This window comes from Sphaerodactylus townsendi, linkage group LG01 (genome assembly GCF_021028975.2).
Source record: "Sphaerodactylus townsendi isolate TG3544 linkage group LG01, MPM_Stown_v2.3, whole genome shotgun sequence".
In the NCBI taxonomy this organism is placed as follows: Eukaryota; Metazoa; Chordata; class Lepidosauria; order Squamata; family Sphaerodactylidae; genus Sphaerodactylus; species Sphaerodactylus townsendi.
In genome coordinates, this window is record NC_059425.1 from 61,217,368 (window position 1) to 61,227,655 (window position 10,288).

Below are 10,288 nucleotides of genomic sequence, written 5' to 3' on the forward strand. Positions count from 1 at the left end.
TCATGGCCTTGAATCTTCATATCGCTGGGACTGCCTCTCTCCCTGTACTCCACTATGATAGTTTCACGTCATCTGAGCAAGGTCTTCTGCAGGTGGAACCCTGCAAATGGGCAAGATCATTACCTACACATATGTGCGCGCGCTCTGTTCTGGCCCTCACCTTGTGGAGTGGCCTGCCTGAGGACATCAGGAAGGCTTCCACTCTCCTGGCATTTTGCAAACTTTGAAAAACTGTATTATTCAGAAGAACATTTTTATCATGAGTTGTAAATGGTTCAAGAAGATGTTTTAATAAAGGAAAAGGGATAGTCGACTATACTACTGAATTATCAGTTGCTGTATGCATAAGTACTATCTGTTGCTATATGCATTGTTATACTATGTAATTTCTGCATTGTTTAACAAGTTACATAGATACTTCTGCTTTGTTTCAGCCTTGTTTTAGATTTTTGTGTGGTTGTAGAGTTCCACAGTCCTAGTCCTATTACATTGCTTATTGGATCTCCCATCCTGATGAATGCATTTATACTGTTTAATGGGTTCTGAGTCTCAATAAAAAAGTGGATTATAAATAAATACATTTAAAGGATTATTTTTGTTTCTATCATTTGCATAGAAAGAAGAAAAAGAGCTGCAACTGGAAAAAAGGAGGGGGGCAAAAAAAACCCCTTAGATTCAAAGTACATATATTGAAGGCAGATCCCCCCAGGTCAGCCCCAACCATATACAACACTGGGTCAGCCCCATTCATGTACAACACTAGGTGTATGGTGGCATGTCAAAGTCTATATTGACAGTGAGTGCTCAACCCGCTTCTCCACCACTATCTGCCACTCCTAGGCCCCTTCCGCACACGCAAAATAATGCATTTTCAAACCGCTTTCACAACTGTTTGCAAGTGGATTTTGCCATTCCGTACAGCTTCAAAGAGCACTGAAAGCAGTTTGAAAGTGCATTATTCTGCATGTGCGGAATGAGCCTTACTCTCTCTAGACAAGTGGTTCTCAACCTTGCTAATGCTGCGACCCTTTAATACAGTTCCTCATGTCGTGATGACCCCCAACCCTGACATTTATCCATTTCACAAATGGAGAACATTGATGCAGAGAGTCTTAGGCAACCCCTGTGAAAGGGCCATTCGAGAACCGCTGCTCTAGACGGTTTTCTCCCAACACTGTTCTAGTGCTAGAAGCAAGCCAAGGTGGGAGAAAAATGACTCCTGAAGCTGGTTTGGGAGTAAAAGCCCTAGGAAAAGAAAGAAATCTTCATCAGTACATGTTGCTTGGGCAAAAATTATTTACGTGGGGAAGCTTGCCACCACTCGCACACGTTCCCACATGCTGCCCTTTATGTCATTCTATACGAGCTAGTGAAGCAAAATTTTCATTCTTTTGGTCTGTTTTCAGATGTGGAACAGAGAAAGAAGAACACAACTGCTAAAACCATGAGGGAAGCACTATTATTCCTCTTCCTCAAACACACACAGAACAAGATGCGCAATTAATTTAGGCTGAGGGCAGCTGAGTATCTTGAGCCAAACAGCCTGATGTTACAGCAAGTGTTCTGTTTGATTGGCACAGAATATTCTCCTGAACTAAAGTAAGCCTTTGACAGTCATGCTTTTACATAAGTACTCTGGACTGCTGCCAGTGTCTGCCTTGTTTATCTTTGGGTAGTGACACTTGGCTGTTCCATTATCTCATAGGGAAAAACAAAAGATTGCAATGAACATTGTTAATTTTTGTAATGTCCCACTTGGAATATGCTTGCGTGAAGCATTAAAGAAGGCAATAAATAATGCAGTAAATGAGTTATTGTTTCTACCCAAAGCTGAACTTCAGAGAACGAGATCCAACATCTAGGTCACTGAAATTTCCTGCAGTTCTCCATTGCTTTGATTAAGCCCCAGCGGGTGGGGTGGGGGGAATCCATGTTTGGGGTATGTTTGACCAGCAAGTTTGAATAACTTTATGTAATTGGCGAGTCAGTTTTACAAACTTGCTTCAGAGGCATCCCCCAAGGATTGCTTTTTAAAAAACTGAACTAGTTTTGAAATTGAAGCATATTGTGATAAACAATAGAGTGGTCTAAAATATGCCCCAAAAGGGCAATATGGTATTTCTAAGCATTCATGATTTTAACATAATCCTTATACAGTTTTCAGACCTCAGTTGATCTGTCTGCTTGCCCCCCTCCTGTTCATCACCTTTCAAGACCAGATGTACATGCTTTCTGCCATACACAGAGACCTGCTGTTGCTAAGCAATCAGCAGTTCCACATGAGAAGCAGTTTTCCAAAATGGGAAATTCACAAATGGTAATTAAAATTTAGTTTTGAAAGTGCTCTAAAAATTTCAAACTGAAAAATGAAATACAGAACGTTAAAGCTACTGTGCATGAATTCTGTTTTCATGCACAGGCAGTAAATAACCCCCTTAGTAGTTGTGCATACTTTGTGTAATTTCCACATCTATGAAATTTATAAAAACATAGCAATACGGAATTAAGAAAACTCGAACTGAATATATGAAGCACATCAGTCAAGTGTTGTTCATTCAGTTGCTCAACTGTATGACACAGATATTTCCCTTCAAAGTTCTGAACTTTATGATGCTTTCCTGTGGAAGCCCCCGTGTTAGTGGGGCTTCAAGATGGCAGGTTTACCCACATTTTTCCTGCCTCGGTCCCCATAATGGCTACTCCTCTCCACCCCCTAGCACCACTAGAATTCTTTTCTGAGAATATTATTTTACTGGTAATTGATAAAGGAATACACCATTGTAGCAGCTGTGGCAAATCACCAACCCTAATCCCAATGCAAATCAGTTTCAGGTAGCCAGCTCAATGTTGACTTAGCCTGTGCTACTGGCAGGCATCACCTATGGCAGTGGTGGCGAACCTTTGGCGCTCCAGATGTTATGGACTGCAATTCCCATCAGCCCCTTCCAGCATGGCCAATTGGCCATGCTGGAAGGGGCTGATGGCAATTGTAGTCCATAACATCTGGAGTGCCAAAGGTTCGCCACCACGGACCTATGGCGTAGTCAGGCAATCCAAGTTCAGGGCAGGTGGCAGGCTGAGGCATGGTCAGGCAGATATGAAGTCAGGGCAGATGGCAGACAGAGGCGTGGTCTGGCAGGTTGAAACTAAGATAGTCCAGGAATGGAAGCAGGCAGATGAGCTAGGAATTGAGGTTCAGAGGAACGAAACAAGAAGCCAGGTGTGTGGAGCTTCCCTGCAAAATACACTAGTGGCACCCAGGCAGAACAAAAGCCAAAACAGGGTTTATATACGAAGCCCTTACTAATGAGGCCAGGATCCTGCAAGGACTCAGTTCTCTCAGATGTTGTTGTTTCTAGTATGCAGAGTCTTTTATCATACCGAGATGCAGTGCAGGCACTTCTTTTAATACTGAGCTGCTGCCTCTGCCTCCTTTGTGCAGCTCATCTGGGGCTGCTGAAGGCTATCCCGGTTGTACTACGTCTGGCTCAGCCTGAGCTGGCAGGGAAGGGCTTGACTCTGTTACTTGCCCCCCCCCCCTCCTCTCAAGGAGTCAGCTCATAGACTCTATGGTGTCTTTATTTGATTTCTTGTCTCCCAGGGACTGGCTCATGGAACAGCCTTCCATACTTCTGAGGTTGGTAGAATGAGTACCCAGCTTGCTTAGAATGGGGGTAAAGTGAAGATGACTGGGGAAGGAAATAGCAAACCACCCTGTAAACATAATGTGACATCATCCATGGGTCAATAATGACCCGGTGCTTGCACAGGAGACTACCTTTACACATACCCTCCATCCAACTCTGCCATAGGCTGCAATTTGAAACACTGCAACTCTCTGCAACACTTATTTTGCCTGTAGCAGCTGTAGGAGAATTCACCCTTCCATCTCCCTTTTAGGTGTGTGCTCTTAAAACTACAGAACAGAATTAAGCTTTCTATTGCATCTATGGTGAGTACTACAGGTAAGTGCAATGTTGTTCTTCACAGTTTGTTCCTCTTTTCCATGACCTAGCCCAGGGGTAGATAAAGGATCCATTCCATGCACTCATACAATTAAATCTGGTTCATAAATATGAGATGTGCCAAAAGACTCAAAGAAGTGTCCAAGGAAGTATTCCATAATGAGCCTATAGTTACTGGAATAGTTAACAATAATGTGTATAGTTATTATCTTGGTAGTGGGGGCAGTTTTCTCTATCCTGAGAATCATTTTTTAAAAGCATATTCCAGGAGCCTTGTGTAAGGTTTCATGGCGTAGAGAGGCTGACAGGATTGCCCATCAGGGAGCAGCATTCCAGTGCCCTGATTACTCTTACTCACCACAAGCAATAGAACAATAAATTATGCAAAGCAACTGTATGCCAGTATGCTTAATTTGAATAACATATCGACCTTTTCTTTTTCCAAATTAGTACCATCACAGAATTTGAATTGTGTTTAAACCTAAAATGTGTACAATCCAAAACAGAGCAGTTGGTTACTGTCCTGAAATTTGCAACCAGTGTTCATAAAAATGCATTTTTCTTTTACAGGCATTAAAAATGAATCTCATCTATGGGCTCTTAAGCATGTATGTCTCTGAATTCTCATGATGAAAAGTACTTAAAAGTTATAGGCTTCTGTGCTTTGATGTCATCATTCTGAGCAAGGCTGACACATCCATATATTGTACTGTTACTGTCTTGTTAAGAAACCGTCACCCAAACAAAAATATTCATTTGCTGTATTTGAAGTGCAACTTTTCAGTGCCAGGATTCATTAGAATAAGACTTTGATGTACCAGATCTGAAAGAACCAGCAGGGATATGATCAGGAGGTGGAACAGTAAGATAGGGGAGAGGAGGCACATAAGGTGTTTGTGGCCTTTAATGAGGAAAAGTGGGGTGTCACTAAAGGAAATTTTACAGTCTATGATAATTTCATAAGAGGAAACGGCACTCAGATGCTTGGCAGAAGGATCAGGACACTTAACCCTAATGACATGAACATAGGCGCATTCATTGCACAGTCCCAATAGATGGAACATTCCTTATACATATTTAATTTTGGCCCACTTTTCTGTTTACAAATGGTCTTTGAATGGTACAGTCTTTACTCCTGAGAATTTGATATGATATTCTGCAAATAACCATTGCCAATTATAAATAACACTCGGCCTTCTGCTGTTGATGGACTGTGGCATGGAGAGCCAATATAGAGTGTGATTAGGGTCTTAGGCCACAGCTAGGGAAAACAAGGTCCAATCCAAACTTGGTCATGAAGTTCACTTGAGTGACTTTGAGCCAGTCACCTGTCTCACAGGTTTCTTGTGAGGATACACCACCCTGAGTCTCTTGGAGGAGTGAGTTCCTTGGTCAAGATGAAAATATTACGGAAGGTGAACTATGGAAGAAAGGTTGGCCTCTAGTTGTGACCTGAAGCACAGTTAGCTTGGGTCTACTTCACAAGGAGTTTCGCTCAGTCTCATCAGGCACATCAGTGGATGTAGTCTTTTCTTCATAAGTGATATAGGTGCCAATTTCAACATCATCAGTCAACCAAGCCAGCCTTTGGTACCTTCCAATGATTTTGATTATATGGACTTGTTTTTAGGTATTTTGTTTTTAGGCAAAATCTTATGTATATCAATTACTGTTTTGATTGCTGTTGTTCCCCCACTGATTTGGGGGAAATGTGGGTTTATAAATATTTTAAATAAATAAATAGTTCATTAATACAATTTGCCTGAGTTTGGAAATGCTGGGGTGGTCATGGGAGTGTGGTGGTTAGAGTGTCCGTTGAAGATCTTTGAGACCAAGGTTCAAATTCCCACTCTGCCATGGAAACTTGCTGAGTGACCTTGGGCAAGTTACAAACTCAGCCTAGCTTACTCCACAGGGTTATTGTGAAAATAAAATGAAGAGGAAAGTAATATAAGATGCTGTTGTGGGTCAGTCTACTGACACCTCAGATAAGGTGGAAAAAGTCCCAGCCCTGGACTGATAACAAGAGCAGTCACAGATGGAAGCTGTTACACTGTGCCCTCAGCTTAGGAACTCAAGCTGTGCCTGAAACCCAGCAACCATCGGCCTCTCCTTTAGGGTCACAGAACCTTTAGAATAAAAGAGGAGGCATTTACAATGGGAACTCCAGGAAACACAGAGAAATGCCAGATTGCTGGCTCAGCAAACATCAATCCCATCCTGCCATGCAGGGCTACTGAATCACACCTGGCTTAGAGTGCCAAATTAACTACAGCTGCCTTATCTGTCCCAACAAGTTAATTCCCTATTTAAGCAGCTAGTGTGGGAGCAACACGTCACACGCTTGTGTGCCTGCCTTTGTAGTTGTACTGTTCTTCCAATTTTCTTCTGGATTGGACCTGACCATGCTTTCTGGATTTACCATCTCCTGCTTTGGACTCTGAATTATTTGTGTTTGACCATGGACTACATCTACTGACCATGTCTTCTGCCTCCTGCCATAGCCAGTTACCTGATTCTAGGTATCTGCTTTGGTACCCCATTGTGGAAAAAGGAAGGGTAATGAATTAAATCATGGGCCCCCAACTTTTTTGAGCCTTTGACCACATTTGGAATTCTGACATAGTGTAGAGAGTACAAAATGTCTGGCACAGAATGGCTGCTGCAGTGAAGATCCTTGTGCTGTGGTGGCAGTTGCATAGCCAGACACCTCCTGGGCAGAAACCCCACTGGCCATCACCTGCTTTCTAAAAATACTTAGTGGTTACCAGAAAAGTTGTTGGTGTATGTCATGACACGTTGGGGACCCCTGAATTAAATGTTAGAGAGTTTGTGTCTCTGCATTGTGTTTAAACTGTCCTCTGAAATGAATTTTAACATACTCCAGAGATATAGGTCAAATATTTCTTGTTCTAAATATGTGACTGAGATAGCATTAGTGCTACACAAAGTATCAAGTACTGCAAAATAAGTACCACAGAGTGGGAGCTCCGGCCTGTGTCTAACCGTGTAGTCATTAAAACATAAGTGTATGCTGGCCTTTGACAACAATAAATAATTCATCCAACTTCAAGTGCCCTTTTCTTAAAAGGGAGCAACAATTTCTTCCTTTTGAAGACCACTGAGCCTTTCCCCAGATTTCTTCCAAGCAGGTCAGCAGACCATCAGAAGCTGCATAGTGGAAGTCTGCAGTGGGTTGGGGAAACTGGGAGAAATAATCTACCCCTCTTAATAAAAATTAAATGCCCATCAGAAGATCATGAGATAATGGCTATTTTCACCTTAAACTTATTAATTTAAAATATTTATCTCCTATTCTTTCCTTAGGTAAGCTAATTACAAAATTAAGAACAGGTATTTCAATCTAAAAAAAAGCGAATATAATTTATCTAGTTCTGATTTATCTAATTCTGATGCACAAAAAAGAACTGAAAGTGAATAGGAGGAATTTCTCTACAAATCTGCAGGAAGCCTCAAGTTTGCAGACAAATCTGAAATCTACAAAAAATAAGTGGGGGGATTAAAATTCCATCATATCAGAAACAATGCCTATAACTTTAAGATAAAGAATGCCCACTGAGTTCTGTCACCATTTTAGAGGCTATTAGACAATCCCAATAATATTACTGAACCTCTTAAGCCTTGGTTTATGCAAAGCAAAACCATGGATAGGAAAAGTAGAGGTGGACTTGGAGGCCAAAATGGCTATGGAAAGGGCCCACTCCCTCCCTTCCCTGTCAATGTATCCTAATGGTGGGATACTCACCAATGCAGACTTGTTACCTGAAATAGTGGGATCTGTCCCTTTTAGAGTGGGCGAATTAGCAAGGGCAATCCTATCATAGTAAGAGACTGGATAAACTTGAGATCTTTGTCACCAGGGTTTTCAAAAGAGATTCTCAGGAAATGAGAATAAAAGTTTATTAAAAGGCAAAATAATATACACACACAAAAATCAAAGTGGCATTCACACAGTCCTAGGATATAGATGTTGTGGAGGGAAAAGGTATGGAGAAGCGAGGAATTGGGGGGGGGGGGAGGATAAAGGCAATAATTAGAGGATTGGCCTGATGAGCAGAGTTCAGCAACCTGCACTGAGCTCTGGTAGAAGCAGAAAGGCATTGGAAACAGTATTGCATTGGGAACACTATTAGCCAGAGAGATGTCCAGGGAAATACTGAACACTGATGCTGGTCAAGAGGGTTAGTTATAGGGAGAAATGGGCCCTCAGGTTATACTAAGTACACCAATATCTTGCCTTCTGGAGAAAAGACAAGAGAGGGGGACTTAAGCGGTGGCTAGTTAAACTTAATGGTTTGGCCGTTGGCTTAATGTTCTAACCCAGGGAATGCCTGGAGATAGCTTTTTGTAGCTGATTTAATAACAACTTTAGGACAATGCCAATATAAATGAAGGTGGTTTTTGGAGGAGTTCGAAACTAGAAGATCGCCGTGCTTTGATTGTCTGTTCCTGCATGGCAGGGGGTTGGACTTGATGGCCTTGTAGACATTGTGAAACATTCCCTACCCCCCACCCCCCCGCTCGCTTAATTGCATTCCTCATGTTTGGATCCAATCATTGTGTGTGAACAGAACAAGGCAGCAGTAGGGGTTTTCAGCACTTTTTCCTTCTTGGTGCCTTCTCTAAAAAGCTATTTCTGAGCAAAAGGGAGCAGAAATTGCCCTTCATTTTGTGCAAGCCCCCCCCCCCTTTTGGAGCTAGATCTGCTTATGCAGGAGAGCCATGTGAGGGAGGGTGATGTATGCAGTTTCTCCCTTCTAACTTGTGTTACATCCCCAGGTTTCCTGAGGGTTCCCTGATGCTTAGGAATGAGATTTCAGTGAGCCTGCATTGAGAAAGAAAAGGTGACAAAACCCCTTGTAATCCATCTTAGCTAGGGCTGACAACATCCAGTTGGACCCAGAGTTACAGCTGATCTCCAGGTTAGTTTTCATTGAGAAAATGTTTGCTTTGGAGGGTGAACTCTATGGCATTCCAAGTCTCTGAACTTCCCCTACCCAAACACTGTCTTCCCAAGACTTCATCCCTAAATATCTAGGAACTTCTCATCCCAGAGTTGGCAGCTCTAGTCTCTGTGTAGAGCAAATTCACAGAACCAGCCCAAGGCTTTGATAATTGAACCATATGATATCTGCCCAACCACTATTTTAAGACAAAGATGAAATGGGACATCATATCTCAGTGTATCTTACCTTTTACTCATTTCTTAAATTCCCGGATAGAATGACAGAAAACATATATACTTCATCTTTCCAGCATATCCTTTTATTCACTTTTTTCTTAATTGTGAAAATAGGTCAAGCAATGTTATTGTTGTTTGCAGAACTGATTAACTGCAACTTTGATAGATACCTGCATGGAATTGTGAGGGGGAAAATCAGGCTAAGTCAATTTTGGAGAGTATTCTAGCTTTTCAAAACACAGATTGTATTGAAATCAATGGAATATAGGAACACAATGCCCTTCCTCTGGATTCTGACCATTGAATAAGTGAAGCCACAACACTATTTATTGAGATGTTTCCAACTAATATTTAAGACTTTCTATAATGAGGATCTCAGCGCCATCCTAAGTAGAGATATACCCTTCTAAGTCTCTTGAAGTCAATGGATTCAGAAGGGGATAACTGCTTAGGATGCTAGTGTCAGTGGAATAGACAGAGCACCTGCTTCATATGCAGAAGATGCTAAGTCTCAAGAATCTCCTGTTAAAAGGATGCCAAGCAGCAGATGCTGGTAAAGACCTTTCTCTACACGAGACCCCAGAGAGTAGACAGCATTGAGCTAGACAGATCAATAGTCTCACTTGGTATAAAACAGCTGCATATATTTGTGGAGATTCCTAGGCACTGTTTTCTCCAGGAAGGGCAGTTCCATCACCTAAGAGATGATCCCTTTTCTTCTCTTGCTAAGTAATTCTGATGGGGGGGAGGGGGGCAGAAGCAAGGACTTTGCTCATGTCTTCAGTTGGGAATTGGCAAGAACATAAGGATTGCATGGAGAGCAAGATTGTGGTTATGAATGCAGCAATGATTATTAGTAAACCTGTTCACTGGCAAACGGTAATAAATGACATCATAAGTAATGTTGCTCCAGAAACTATGACTTGTCTAGAATGCAGTGGTGTGAGTCCTTTTGGGGAACCCATGGAGAGAACATATTCAGCATATTCAACCAATGCTCTGTCAGCTGGTACAACCTGTGAAGAAGATAGATGGGGAAAAAAGAGGTAAAATAGATGGGGTTACCGATAGCTACCCTATATTTCACTGGTTATTTGAAAGTACATGCACCTGCTCTAAA